We start from the raw sequence: 11592 nt of genomic DNA, 5'->3' as shown, positions 1-11592 counted from the left end.
CTCTTAAGTTTGGTTTCTTTATGTTATCCCATATTTCTTGGATGTTCTGCTCATGGTTTCTTACCATTCTTGCTGAGCTGTCTATGTTCTTTTCAAGTTGAAATACATTCTCTTCTTTGATTGATGTTCTATCTTCCAAGTGTTCTACTCTGTTGGTAATACTCTCATTTGAGTTTTTAATTTGGTTTATTTTTTCCTTCATTTCCAGGATTTCTGGTTTGTTTTTTTTTATAACCTCTATCTCCCTGTAGAGTTGATCTTTTGCTTTTTGGATTTGTTTATGTAATTCATTGTCAAAGTGATCTTTCATTGTCTGATTTTGCTGTCTAATGTCTTCCTTGAGACTCCAGATCATCTGAAGCATGTATATCCTGAACTCTTTATCTGACATTCTATCTGCTGCAGATATTACCTCTTCTAATATTGAATTGACCTGCATTGTTTGTGGTCCTTTCTTTCCTTGTCTTTTCATACTGCTCATGTTTCTTTCCAGCTTTGTGAAACCATTGTGTTAATGATTTTCCCCTTATATATTTATATTCCTCTTGTATAGCTCCAAAATCCCTCTTTTGTGGAGAAAGACAATGTTAACAGTTCCCAGTATCAATAGTACATCATCTAAGCACAAGTTTTCATTATTAATACATTTATAGTTAGACTCTAAGTCTACAGATATTGGTTTTTCAATTATTATTTAAAAATATAGTCATTAGTTTCATAAAAGGCATACCATTTCTGGTGGCATATAGAAAACTGAATTTCAGATGAAGGATGTTATGCTTGGGGGAAAGGAGTGAGGGTATGAGGTTAATCTAACTTAGCAACTTTGGAGAACTCTAACCAATATACTGGTAATTTATGGAAGAATGTATACATTCAACCTCCTATCTGTATTTAGAAAGTTACCCAATGTATAGATAGTAAAGGTTAGGGGGTTGAAATTGGGATAGAGGGAGTAGGAATGAAGAGAAAATAAATAACAAGGAAGAAAAGAGAAAAAAGAGAGAGGGAAAAGATAAGGAAGAAAAAAGAAAAAAGGGGGGAAGGTGGGGCATATGCAATTCCTCTATATTATATTATTTTGGTGATTCAGTTGTTAAAGTCTTATTTCTTGCACAGTTCTTGTTTTCACATATGTTGAGGTTGTGAAAGAGAGAGAAGAAAAGAGCAAAAAAAAAAAAAAAGTCTCTCAGAACTGTTTTCCTTTCTTCCAGTAGGTGGCATTGTCTATTCCTAGCTTGAGCCTCTGTGTTCAGGGTGGTGGATGTAACCAGTGTGAAAGGACATGAGCTTCCATCTGTATCCTCCCTACTCTAGTCTCTGAGGTGGAAACCAGGTGCCTGTACAGTTGTTGTTTTGCATTGATAGCTAGACCCCCCAAAAGCTTGTGGGAAATATTTTGAGTTATTGCAGCTAAGGGTGGGGGAGTTGGAAACCGGGTACCTGGATCAGCCACAGAATCGTGCTGGTAGCCATGCCCCTGGTTGATGGGTTTTAAGGGTTAATGGGCTTCCTCCGGTCTGGTGCGGCGGGGCCGGGCTGGGCTTCCTCCTCCTGTCTCCCTTTAGTATATTTTGAAATCAGGCTGTATAAAGCCTCCTGCTTGGTTCTTTTTGCTCAATATTGCTTTGGCTATTTGTATTGTTTTGTGATTTCATATAAATTTTAGGATTTTTCTTTTTTAGTTCTGTGAAGAATGCCATTGGTATTTTGATAAGGATTGCATTGAATCTATAGATCATTTTGGGTGGTATGAACATTTTAGCGATACTAATTCTTCCAATCCATGAACATGAAATGTCTTTTCGTGTGTGTGTGTGTGTGTGTGTGTGTTGTGTGGTGTGTCCTCTCCAGTTTCTTTCATCAGTGTTTCATAGTTTTCATTGTAGAGATTAAAAATCTTTCTTATGTGATGAAGTGGTAAGGGTAGAAGCCAGATATGAATTCACTGTGGAGTGATCAAAGGCAAAAAATTAGAAATATCTTTGTTTGCATAATTCTTCTAAAACACAAGATTATATAGGATATAATACAGTTGCTCTAATATGTTGCAGATCTTGCATAAATCACATTGTACTTAAAATAACAGGACATAGTGGATACTAAAAGAAGGAGGAGGGAAAGAGAAGACAGGGAGAGGGAGAGGAGAGAAAAAGTTGAGACACTTCCAAAGCAAAATTTATGTTTTGAAATTCTAATTCTCACTTTATTGACCAGTAAATAAGATTCCCTTCCTTTTAGGTTAGGGAAGATTAAGCAAGATGTGAAAAAATTTTAAAAAATAACATGAAACTCCAAGTGTAAGAAGGAGGTAGGCAAGCTTATATTCGTATAGAGATGTCAGTGTTATTTTTGTCTAGTTTCTGTTTTTCTTTTCTTTCTTTCTTTTTTTTGCAGTGGGAAAGCAGGGAGTAGTGAGAAATGATATATGTCAGAATTGGGAATTTTATGAATAATTTACATCTTGAAATAGAACAACAAAAGTAAAGATAACAATGAGCTTTTTGTAAACTATGTTCTTAAACTTGGACTGTAATGTTTATGAACTGACTTCATTAGTTAATGTACTGTGTAAAAAATGTCACATTGAAAATAAAATGTGAATGTTAAGTGTATCTGAGCTCAGTACTTTCAGGATCATATATTTTGTAATTTGGGAATAAAACAAAATACGGGGGGAAGGAGTTAATTTCAAAGTTCCTGAAAGCATCTTCAATTAGCTGTCTGTAGCTTCTGCAGCATGACTTTCCTTCTGTACTCACACCCAGGCAGCCTTTATCTTAGTCCCAAATACACAGACATAAAAATTATGTGAGTGACTTAATTTCCACGTTTTCATTATTTTGACTGCTTCATTGATCCTTTCAGGATTCAGAGTATGGGTAATTAGTGGGTCTATATTAAACTTCCCTGCCATATAATCGGAAACCAATTTAGGAATATGCTCCATGCTCTTCCAGCAAGGTAATACACAAATTAATTTCAGACTTTATGCATGAGGCTTCATTATTAAAGAAAAGTTATCCAAAGCAACTGCTGGAAATGTGGGCTTTGACTGAGGAAATCTAGGTCTGTCCTATCACCTTCTTCATGAGGAGAATGCCTACCCTAACCTCATAGCTCAGGTACAGGGTTGTGTTCCTGAGAGAGGCCCCTGATACTACAGAGGAGAAATAATTCAAAGCAGGTGAACATAAACCTCTTAAGATGTTTTTGGTGTTAGGTTATAATCTCCGTGGAGCAGTTTACCCATTTCTAATGTATAACAACAGCTGAGGTCTTGGGAATCACAAAATGAAACAATTAAACTGTTTAGAAATAGCCGATTTGATGTGCACATGTGTTTTATGATGTGTAATTTCAAGAATGAGCCAAATGACGTAAGGAAAGAGTTGAGTTCTCACCATGGCAGTAATTCCGAGGAAAACTTCTGGAAAAGGAATGTGTACAAACAATAAAATATGTCATCTAGCATTAAGGATTGCAAAAGAAAGAGGGGGTCAGCTAAAGTAACATAAACCTAGCATTGTATTTTCTCAGTTTTCTTGATGTTTTTAAGAAATAGATTAAATTTAGCACTGTGATCAATGCCATGATCAATGAGTTACCACACAGAATCTCCTGGCATCCTCACTTCTGGGAAAGGTGAGTATGGTGTGAGTGTGTAAGGTGTGATGTTCCATAGTCTGCTAGTGCCCTGTGCATATATTATTCTGTGATAGGATCTTGGAAATTACTTGTTTTTCTTGATCCCTGCTTGGGTTGTGTTCTCTCAACTTTCTACTTGTTCTCAAAACCACTCCAAACTCTTCCAGTGAATTCATTTTTTAAGTTGTTTTCTATTATACATAATGAAGAATTTTAAATAGTGTTTTATGTCATGGTACAAAGGGCTGGCACATTTTTCTATTAGTTTTCACATTTTATTTTATTTTATTTTTTTTATTGGTTGTTCAAAACATTACATAGTTCTTGATATATCATATTTCACACTTTGATTCAAGTAGGTTATGAACTCCCATTTTTACCCCGTATACAGATTGCAGAGTCACATCAGTTACACTTCCACTGATTTACATATTGACATACTCATGTCTGTTGTATTCTGCTGCCTTTCCTATCCTCTACTATCCCCCCTCCCCTCCCCTCCCCTCCCCTCTTCTCTCTCTACCCCCTCTACTGTAATTCATTTCTCCCCCTTGTATTATTTTTCCCTTTCCCCTCACTTCCTCTTGTATGTAATTTTGTATAACCCTAAGGGTCTCCTTCCATTTCCAAGCAATTTCCCTTCTCTCTCCCTGTCCCTCCCACCTCTCATCCCTGTTTAATGTTAGTCATCTTCTCATGCTCTTCTTCCCTACTCTGTTCTTAGTTACTCTCCTTATATCAAAGAAGACATTTGGCATTTGTTTTTTAGGGATTGGCTAGCTTCACTTAGCATAATCTGCTCTAAAAAAATGTGGCATTTATACACAATGGAGTATTACTCTGCATTAAAAAATGACAAAATTATAGAATTTGGAGGAAAATGGATGGCAGTTTTCACATTTTAATTGATGATCTGTTAAAAGTATTTTTATACTTTTGAAAACAAAGACTTTCATTTTTATTTCCTTCTTTAGCCTCACGGTTTAAGACGGAAGATTGCAGGCTTACAGTAGGCAGTGTTTTTCAAAAGGGCAGTAATGGCATTTTTAGTGAACTCTTCACTGTGCACCTTGTAGGGGGTTAGCAGGCTTGCCCAACACTCATTAATTGCTATCCTGATTGGAAAACACTGAACCAGAGGATTATGCCATTTGTGACAGGAATTAACTTGCATCAACAATCACTATATGAATGCTTAAGTGGCTAGTGAATTAGGCTCTTTATGAGGGCTAAGATATTACTGATCTTTACAATATTTAGCTATGTGTATTTTATATAAACATTTTCATGTGTAAATACAATAGAGAGAAATGGCAGTGGGAATATCCAATGATCCCAAACAGAGGAACTGAAATTACAGTGTAAGCTAGATTCTTACTTTTTTTCTTTGCTGGTTCTGCCATTTATCTACTCCCTCACCCGAGACTAGGGATTGAACCCACTGGTGCTCTACCACTGTGCTACATCCCCAGCTTTTTTCCCCTTTTTTTGGAGACAGGCTCTCAGTAAATTGCCCAGGTTTTCTTCAAACCTCCTGCTTCAGCCTTCTGAGTAGGTGGGGTTACAAGCATGTGCCACCATGCCCAGCTATTTATCTGTTTTTTAATAAATGAATTGGGGGAGATGCCTAATATCTGTAATAAAATACTGCTATAGATAATTTGGGAACTACAGCTCCCTAGTGAAAATAATTCAGACAATTCCAAATTCTGATCTCTTTTCCCCAAGAAATTAGATTGCCCAGTCTCTGGATAAACACATTTCTTCTTAAATATCAGGTTATTTTCTTAATGACCTCAGAATTCTAGAAAGATTTATTTAAATTTTCTTAAAAGAAGACTCTTATAAAGTATTTTAAAAATAAGTTCCAAGACAGGTTTATACAATGGAAAATTAAAGGATTCTATGAAAAAAAATTTCTCCAGAAAAGTCATTCTTGTTTTTTTATCACAATATTTCTTTAAAAACATAAATCCACATTTTGGGGTTGATATAATGACAATTCGTTTGTTTGGAATAAGGTTTTGCAATCTTTTTACAATGACTAATAATGGTTAACTATATTCTCTAAAGAATTTCAATCAGTGTTTATATAACTTAACTGAGGTATGTATAGTTATAGTTATTGATAATTTGTTCTCTCCCTTTGCATGAGACAAACTTACCAAGATGCACTGGTTATAACCACTATGCATTCTCTTACCTTGGGTATTTGTAAATTGAAACAAACACTGTAATCTAAAACTCTTGTTTTTATATCTTTTCCTAAGTTTTTCTGGTACATTTTTCTATTTTTCCATTTCCAACCCCTGAGGTACTTCCACCCTTCCCTGCTTCATCCACACCTTCCGAAACAGACCCATGGAAAGAACGTTCTGACACTAACTGGCCATTAGTATTGAGTTGAGCACCTGCAGTCATCCACTCAACAGTCACACAGACCCCATGACTCTCATGGCAGGAGGGCAGGCAGCTGCCTGCTGTAAAGAAATGCAAGGCAGTGTAGGGGTTAACAGAGGGACTGGAGGGTTGGATCTGAGCCTTCTTTTCAGCTTGTGCTTTCTTTTATAATTGTCTCTATCCTACTTTGAAATAACATTATCTTATAAGGATGTTATGAAACAGATAAGGCATTGTTACTGCCTATTATAGTACCTGGCATTTTATGACTCAAAAAATGGAAATAAAATAAAAACAGTAAAAGTAATGGTTGTAAAAATAGTAATAATTTTTGTAAGAACCATTACTGACAGAGCTGGTTGGTTAAAACCAACATTTTGTTTTAGACATCAAAAGCAACAGTTAGATATTTGCATTATATAACATGCTAACGAAGTCATAATCAGACATCTTCTCATTAGTTATTTCCAAAGTCTATTTCTCAGAACAAGACTGTGAGAAAGGTTTTGCTGTATCCTTTTGTAGATAAGAGAATTTATTTACACTGAATATATATATATATATATATATATATATATATATATGTATTTATACATACAATATCATCAGAGTCTTTGGACAAAATTACCCAAAATGCTCCTATTTTTAGTTGCCTCTGTCTTTGGATCTATATTTCCTTGTACCTGTGTCTCTCCTGCACCATATAGATCTGGACATGAAACTTTGATCATTGTACACTAAATAAGCAAAACTCTCACCCCAAACTACAAGAACTAATATATTCAGCATAGTTGCAAGAAATAAAATCAACATTCAGAAAATAAATAGTATTGCTACACACCAAGAGGGAATCATCAGAAAATAAATAACTACAAACACATAATCAGAAAAGGGCCCGAGTTGAAGAGACTATTCTCTGAGTTTCATATAGCTGACTGGAAGATAGAGCCCTATAACCTAATAACATATTATATCTCCAAAACTCCAATGAAAGCAAGTCTCAGATTCTAAAATAACTTCCTCTCAAGTTCCTTAATCTTATATAAACTATGTTTAACCAGAAAAACAGGATTTTTCCCTTCTTTTTGAAATGAACCCATCTAATCAAGAATAGTAAATATTTTCCTTGGAAATATATCTCAGATCTAACATAATTTTACTGAAAGTAAGATGCTTATAGTGTTTTAGGATTATTTGTTGAACTTTAAAAGAATCTTACTTAGATCTTCTGGCTTGAAAAGAATGATTCTTGTTATGGAATAATTGAGCAATAATTCTTTACCAAGGTGCCTATCAGAGGATGTCTGTTTATGTGGAAGGAAATGTGAAGGAGAAGGGAGGGGAAAGAAAATTCATTATGAGAGTTCTAGGTTCAGTGTCTAGGTTAGTGAGTGAATCTGTAGGCTTGGGCTGAGGGCACCAGCTGAGATGTCATGGGGCACAGAGAAATTTAAATAGAGGAATATGGAGGGAATTTAAGAATGTTTATTCAATTAAATTCTAAAACAACTGGTATAAATACTGATAACTTTCATTCCAGAGATCACCCCATGGTGTTTGATCTTCTAATGACCTCAAAACAAAATTCTGCACCAGAACCTATCATATCAAATAAAACTCCTTTCTTTATCATCTTAAAATTGACTTTGTTGACATCTACCCTAATGATCCTGGGTGCTCCTGTTGCTCAGCAGCCCATGATAACAGACAGGCCAACTGCTCCAAGGTCAAACATGACAGAGGGACACAGGTAGAGACTGGAGTCATCCGGGAACAAACAGACAAAAAGCCCAGAAAACAAAAGCAAAAGAGCATGTACACCCCATTTATTTATTTATTTATGTTTTCATTTATGGTGCTGTGGATTGAACCTTGGGCCTCATGCACACTGAGCAAACACTTTATCACTGAGCTACATCTCCAGCCCCATATATATTTTACTAAGTTGAGAAGGCCAAGTCTGTGTCCACTTTTTGTGAGACATAAGCAAAGGGGTTTTCAAATAAAATATGTTGATTTCTTAGGATATTTCTAGATATGAGGTACTCTTGCACAGGAGAAAGTGTAAAATTTCAAGTTCCAGGAAGAAATTATCATGAGTAGATTAGTTTAGTGAAATTTCATTGAATCTTCAGACTTCTTGGACAGAGATACTGATTTAATTCCAGATGCTTTTGAGTTCTTCAAAACTTTCTTCATGTTCCTGCAACATTTCCTTTCTCTCTCTTTCTTTCTCTCTCTCTCTCTCTCTTTCTCTCTCTCTCTCTCTCTCTCTCTCTCTCTCTCTCTCTCTCTCTCTTTTGGGGTGGGGGGCTGTATCTGTAAACTTTCCATTACTTACAGGGTCAATGCCTTATGAAGGCCAAGTCTTATTTTTAGTTGAGTACCATGCAACATGGAACTAACAAAATTTAACTCCTTCTACCTTGTTATAGTTTGGATCTTAAATGTCTCATCATAATAAAGGATTAATCTGCAGCCCATGATACTACTGGGAAGGGGTGGGACCTTTGGGGTGTGTGGCCTACTGGAAGGAAGTTAGTGCCCTTGAAGAGGATACTGGGGCCTTGTGCATGTGAGGCAAGTGTCCTACCACTAAGCTACATCTTTATCCCCTCTCCTTTCTCTTTATTAGCATTTATCACTACCTAAATATTATGCAGTAGAATGTAAGCTTGATGAGTTCTGACAGCAGCAGAGTTCCAACACCTGGAACAGTGAATGGCTCCACAGATGTTTGTTAAATGAAAGAAAGAATATACTGGAATGTAGGAGACACAGTCATACTAAAACAGTGTTATGTTTCCAGGAATTCCTCATGTCTATCTGTGAATGGCACCCAGTCTTTACTGGTCATTTACTACTGAGCAAGAGGGAATGGAAAAGATGTTGAATGGGGCATGGGATGACTGGGCAGGTAGAAGAGAACTCAAAGGTGTTTGGAGGTAGTTTTACAATTTTTTCCTCATGCATTATGATCAGCCATGACCCAGATGCATGGTATTTCAACCCCTTATCCATTACAAATGCGAATAATGCCATTCACTTTTGCACTATCTAATGCAGCACCAAATCTGCTAGGAAAAACACGACTTAATTAATACTGTGTCCAGAGGTGCAACTGCATCAATCTTGGCAACTGACATTTCCCTAATTACTGTGAATTCAGAGAAGGAGCTTATAGTTACAAAGTTATATACTGATTTTCCCTGGCAGGTTAACCTACTGGCACCATTGACATAAGGTGGGTATTTGACAGTCTTTCACAGACAAAAACAAGCGAAAATTTTATTTTGAATTAGAAGAAAATATTAGTAAAGTCTTGCTTGTATATAAAAATTGATCCCCCAAATTTAGGCATATGGCCTACCGTCCACATTGTGGCGGAGAGCAAAATTATTTCTTATAAAGACATTATTTTTTCCCTATTTTTTAATTTGTGTATTATAATTGTACATAATGATGGGATTCGATGAATTGTTATATATTTGTACATGCACACAATATAATTTGACCAATATCACTCTATAGCACTCCCCCCTCCATTTTTATTGGGAGTCCTAGGGACATTTCCCTACCTCCAACCCTTGGTCCCTTACCTTTCCTGATCTCCCTTTGATTTTTAGGAGATCCAGCCCACATTTCTTTTTCTTTTTCCTTTCTAGCTTTCACATATGAGAGAAAACATATGACCCTTGACCTTCTGAGTATGACTTTTTTTACTTAACTTCATTTGCAGGAAAAATGGATGGTCTCTAGTTCCATCTGTTTTTCCTGAAAATGCTGAAATTTCAGTTTTTTATGGCCAAATAAAACTCCATTGTGTATATACACCACATTTTCTTTATGCATTCATTCATTGATGTACACTTAGGTTGGTTCCATAGTTTGGCTATTGTGAATTGAGCTGCTATAAACATTGATGTGGCTGTGTCACAATAGTATGCTGATTTTAAGTCTTTTGGGTATAAACCAAGAAGTGGGATAGCCGGGTCAAATGGTGGTTCCATTCCCAATTTTCTGAGGAATTTGCATACTGCTTTCTATAGTGGTTGCACCAATTTGCAGTCCTAGACATTATATTTTAAAGCAGAGCTATATCTGTATCTCAGGATTTCAATAGCAAAAAGGTAGATAACTGAGAATTATTTCTACATTTAACTGTGTGTCATACTATGAAGAATATTGAATAGTTCCCCAAAGAGCTGAAATCCAAATTCTCAGGAGGTTAAGGCAGAAGGATCACAAGTTTGAGGCTAGCCTCAGCAACTTAGAGAGACCCTGTCTCAAAATAAAAAATAAAAAAGGCTGGGTATGTAGCTAATGGTAGAACTCTCCCCTAACATGTGTGAGGCCCTGAGTCTAATCCTAGCATCTAATCCCAGTATTGGGAGGGAGGGAGGGAAGGAAGGAAGGAAGGAAGGAAGGAAGGAAGGAAGGATGGATGATAAAGTGGCTATTTTCAGCATCTGTTTCCAGTCCTGGGCTCCATGTCTGAATCTAAAGGAGTTAATACATGACATTCAGTGTATATGTTTTCAATGTGTTTATATATGTTTGTACAAATAAATATATGCCATAAATTAAAAAGGAAATTATTTAGACTCTTCTGTTTTATATGTTCTCAGTTTTTTAAAAAATAACAGATGGCAAAATTTAAACTGCAAAAAAAGTGAAAATTGTCATCTTAACTCTCCAGTTTCCCAGTGCCCCACCCTAGAGATATTATTCTGACCAGTGTCTGTGGTAGCTTTTGCTATCAGAGATGGGCTGTTTCCACTTGAAAATGATAGAAATGGGGCCGAGTAGAGAATTATGAACACATAGGTAAACATTAATTGGGGGCTTCACTGAGAGTGGAAGGGAGATAGCACCAACTGAGAGAGTGAAAAGTCTGCTCTCCCAACAAAGGGAAAAGCAAGCTTTTATTGATTTGCTGGGGTGTGCTGAAGTGGTGAGTTTTCACTGGCCTTGGGCATAGTCTCAAGACATTTTCCCTCTGTTGCAAGAAACAGACTAATGAAGACATAGTCAGCTTGTCCTAGAATCTGCTGAGCTACTCTTGCAGCTGGCACCAAAATCTTGTGATGGGGCTGAAAGACCTAAGATGCTCGGGCTGCTACAGCTGCTGAGAGCAGGGGGAGGGGAAGGAAGGAGACAACTCGAGCTCCAGTGGGCAATCAAGCCAAGCAGTCTACACGCAGAGCTGAGTAGAATCTGACCTGAAGGTTAAGGCCCCAAAGGGGACACTCGCAATATGAAGACAGAAATGCCAAGCTTTTCCATCCCATTCCTGTTATTCATCAGCCATCTACAGGCCCAAGTGAAGAGCCAGTGTTTCAGCAAAAGTGTCTTTCAGGTCCCTGAAGAGTAACCTAGGCAACTGTTATCATTCTAACCTACACATCAGTGTTTTCTTAGTGGGAAACTAAGAACGCATTGCCCAGCTGTGTGACCTTAAAAATTAGTGGTTTTTAAGTAGACTAAGAATGAGCAAAGCTAGAGGGTTTATTTAGGTTTTTCCTCAGTAACAATTTTATCTTG

The 11592-nt window shown here is 36.7% G+C and overlaps 1 long non-coding RNA gene across 1 annotated transcript in view; it reads left to right on the top strand.

The window, feature by feature from the left end:
* Positions 1–3477: 3477 nt before the first annotated feature.
* LOC308654778 overlaps positions 3478–11592 on the top strand; it is a 61002-nt gene continuing 52887 nt past the window's right edge. The window contains exon 1 of the long non-coding RNA XR_014023312.1: positions 3478–3645. This is a non-coding gene — a long non-coding RNA (uncharacterized lncRNA). The remainder of the gene's footprint in view (positions 3646–11592) is intronic.

This window comes from Spermophilus citellus (genome assembly GCF_964194105.1).
Source record: "Spermophilus citellus genome assembly, chromosome: 8".
NCBI lineage: Eukaryota > Metazoa > Chordata > Mammalia > Rodentia > Sciuridae > Spermophilus > Spermophilus citellus.
The sequence above is the reverse complement of the archived record's forward strand: the minus strand, read 5'-3'. Positions and strand labels throughout refer to the sequence as shown.